General features: G+C 43.1%; 1 protein-coding gene across 2 annotated transcripts in view; it reads right to left on the bottom strand.

The window, feature by feature from the left end:
• Positions 1–4,095, bottom strand: part of LOC101863084 (influenza virus NS1A-binding protein homolog A) — a 64,870-nt gene that overhangs the window by 33,897 nt on the left and 26,878 nt on the right. Inside the window, exon 1 of one of the 2 annotated variants that reach the window (XM_005092758.3) lies at positions 2,051–2,278. The exons of the other annotated variant lie outside the window; for it this stretch is intronic. The gene's annotated coding sequence lies outside the window, so the exon portion shown is untranslated. Of the gene's footprint in view, positions 1–2,050; positions 2,279–4,095 lie in introns of those variants that run through there. 2 annotated transcript variants of the gene reach the window in all.

Below are 4,095 nucleotides of genomic sequence, written 5' to 3' on the forward strand. Positions count from 1 at the left end.
ATCTCTCTCTCTCTCTCTCTATCTCTCTCTCTCTATATATATATCTATCTCTCTATCTATCTATCTATCTATCTATTTTAGGACGTGGTTTTCTTTGGTTTTGTTCTTAAAAATGGGGTTTAAGGATTTGTCATAGCACACGGAGAGGCCATCCAGAGAAGAGGCCATGTGCATAAATACATTATGCACACCGTAAAGCCAACAACTACAACAAGTGGCAAATCACCACGTCTGCTCATTGTTGGTAAGTTAGAAACCTGGATAGGCAACAACAAAAAAAACCTTTAAAATTAAGAAGCGTTCTTTGGCAAGAAGTACAATACACGTAAGTTACTATAATAATAGGTAGGCAGTGCCAATATCAAACGCGCAATGCTCAACAATCAACAGAACCCCTGGTAAGAAGCCAAAGCAAGCAGTTCAATAAAGGTTAACAGAAGCCATAACAAATCTAATAGGAGAAGATTATGACTACTTCAGGGCGTAATTATATAATTGATTAGGCTCCAGTGGATCTCAGAACCATTATAAGAGTCGAGGCTATCACGCAGACATGATTGTCTCTGACGGTTGAGAATTGAGAATAAAGCTGAGTGCAAAGTAAATACAACCACAGTCGAACCTTCTCTGATGGTTACCTATCTAACATAATCACCTGTTACAAGCGATCACTTCTCACGTCATCCTTTGGTTTTTATTTTCCGGGTTTTTTTGTTTTTGTTTTTTGTGTGTTGTTGTTTTTTTGTTGTTTTTTTTGGAGTGTTTTTTGTTTGTTTTTTTGTTTTTTGTTGTTTGTTTGTTTTTTTTGTTTTTTTGGGGGGGTTAAACATTAACACATTGTCTAAGACGTCCATCTGAACAGATAATCACTTTTCTTCTCGACAAAAACGTCTTTTTCGACTTCATGTAGGCCCTATTGTATGATACGCGGACTAGAAGTAGAAGGGATGAAAGTAATAAAGACAAGGTAAAGACAGTCTCGGAGAACAGAAAAACTGTGGTACAGTGCACACTGGACGACCCGTCACAGATCAGGGAGTCTACTGGATAAAAATTAGACAGAGGGATACACAGACAGTTAGTTTTACAGCATTTGCTACACAATTGGGCCATATAAGTGCCGAAGACTAGGTGTTACTGGAGAATAAAGAAAAGGAGGAGGAAAGAAATTATGGTAGAGGTTTGATAGGAGGGAGGAAGTGGTCAACACACAGTTCAAGAACAAACAACTAGATCTACTGGACGGACAGACACACAGGAATGAAGAGTAGATAATGGGGAACAGGGAGATGAGCGTCCACAATTAATGATTTCGACACTAACATCTAGATTAGATCTAAATCTAGATTCTACATGATAGCAAATAGGATCCATAGGCAATTATACTGACACCAACCCCCCCCCCCCCCCACACACACACACACGACACACCCTTTTCCGTTCTTCCACCACCATACACCCACAGACCGGCGCGAGATGCGCACACACACACACGCGCGCGCACACACAGATACACACATGCGTGCGTCCGCACGCACACACACACACATACAAACACATACTTACACACACACACACACTCACATACACACGCACACGAACACGCACACATACACACACACAGACACAAACACAAACTCATAAACACATGTGCGCGCACAGACAGACGAACGAGTGAACACAACCGATCTTATATAAGACACCCTCAATAATTTACACAAATTCGATTATAATATCAAAGCTGGATTCTAGATCTAGAATCTAGTAGATCTACATCAAAGCTGAAGACGTAACGACGGTCAACCTACATTCGCTGACACCCCCCCCCAAATGAGGTGATAGCACGGCTTCATGGCCGGAGCAGAAATCACTGACCTTCTCTTAGTCATATCACGTGGGCGTGAGCTCACATTTATCGATTACCTTCCCCTTGCCTCACGTCTTGAGATTGAGAAATCCCGCCAAAATAATAAATAGGCCTAAATAAATAACGAGGAACACAAAAACGCCTTGACGGAGAAGCAAGACGCACATGATGCGCGATACTCACATTATAGTGACGGCTGTTCTTCAAGATGAGCATCCAAATGTCAGAAACAACTACCATGGTAGACAAAACAGATCAAAATGAATAAAGAGTTCCCAAAGCAGTGCTTGTTTCACCGGTCACTCAGCGTGGTGTTGCGAGTCATGAACGGCATGAGGAATGACGACGCTCTCGAGGAGACCTGTGGAACGATGAGGCCGCCACACACACACACACAGCTAAACGGTGAAGACAGAGAGAAGAGAAGGCTGAAGGGAGAGAGGGCGAACATACGACGATGCGCGCGCGCGCGCTTTTCAGTCGCGTGGTGGTGGTGGTGGTGGCAGGCCACCGAAGTTTTTTTAGAAAGTTCCCAGAACGGGGTCGGCTTGTCCGGCGAGAGAGTCTCTCTCTCTCTCTCTCTCTCTCTCTCTCTCTCTCTCTCTCTCTCTCTCTCTCTCTCCCGGGACTCGGCACATAGCTTAGTGACGACATAGCGGGATCAGTAGGAGCAGACACGAGGTAGTGTCGTTTCGATAGCGAGCGTTCCGCACAGTTCTATACTCACGAAGATATAAGATCTACCAGGTTATAATATCATATTATATACATATAATCTCTCCCGTCTCTCTCCACCGTGTCTCTCTAATGCCGATTCCACACTTCCTCTTCATCCACCCCTACCCACCCCATTAACTAAATCACTCACTCAGCCATCAATCCATCCACCCGATCGATATCCATCCGTCCACCCAATCATTTATACATTCATTCATTCGTCCATCCAATAATTCATTCATTCATTCATCCGTCCACCCAATCAATCATATATATTCATTCTTCCGTCCATACAATCATTCATACATTCATCCATCCGTCCACCCAAACATTCATATATTAATTCTTCCGTCCATCCAATCACTCACGCATTCATTCACCCGTCCACCTAATCACTCATACAGTTTTCCATTCAGTAGTTACTCGAGATCTATCCATCCATCCATCCTTCATTCCATCCATCCACCCACCGGTTCACCATCCATCTACCTCATCTATAATAATGCTCGCTCGGCCTACTTCGGACAGGCCCTTGTGTCCACCCTCCCATACATACACTAAAACCTGCTCTAGCAGCCACCTATAAGTATAAGAAAATCACTTGGTCAGTACAAACGGCCACTTCCAATTTCCCACTTTCATTTTTTCCATTATACAGACACTTTATGAAACGCCCACCTGTCTAAGAAGGCCAGATTTTCCTCGACAGTGTGTGGCCTTTTTAGACCGTTACGATTGTATTTATTTAAACATTTTCACTGCTACCATTCTCCGAGTGAAACCATCTCCTTCCCAGCCATCTGTCTTTTAGCCCGAATAGTCGAAACCATAGTGAAGATCCCGCAAAACTCAGGCAGTGTTAGTGTTGGGTCAGTGTTAACGTGCCATAAGCATGTATTAATCCTCGTCTATTCACCATAACCTCTAGATTTTCTTTACAGTCAGGGTGAGTCGTGCGTCTTGACTTTAAATAAGCACTTTTTTGCCATCCTTCTGATTCTGTTGGCTATAAAGCGATCGTGCGGTTCACTTTGGGTGTACACAATAAATTTATCCGCCGCGAGATTATTTATGGAGAATACAATTAATTGTACAAAGGGCGAGGGTCATCCTGACCCGACTTTTCTGAACGCCTGCACGTTTGCCTTCGTCGATCCTCTTTCGGCGAAAGTTAACGTGCACCCTCTTGGTCTTCCACTCTTCCTTTTAATTGTGTATATTTAAATTTGTATTTTATTTTAAGTGTCTTTCGCGCCTGACGTCAAGGCTACCCAAATAATGTGGCGGCCCCACAGAGAAAGGAGAATCAGGACATGCGTACTACGGTAGCTCTGAAAAGCCTCTTTCTTAAGACCAAATGTAACAAAGGTCTTCACTTAACATGAGCGGGGTTAGATGGAAGTTTGTGACGTTGAAAACGCGGATGACGAAACTGGCTGCGTACAAAGGACGAATAACCTTGCATATACGAAGAGTTATAATGATAATGATAATAATAATAATAATAATGA

Source organism: Aplysia californica, unplaced genomic scaffold (assembly GCF_000002075.1).
Source record: "Aplysia californica isolate F4 #8 unplaced genomic scaffold, AplCal3.0 scaffold00052, whole genome shotgun sequence".
NCBI classification, from domain to species: Eukaryota; Metazoa; Mollusca; class Gastropoda; order Aplysiida; family Aplysiidae; genus Aplysia; species Aplysia californica.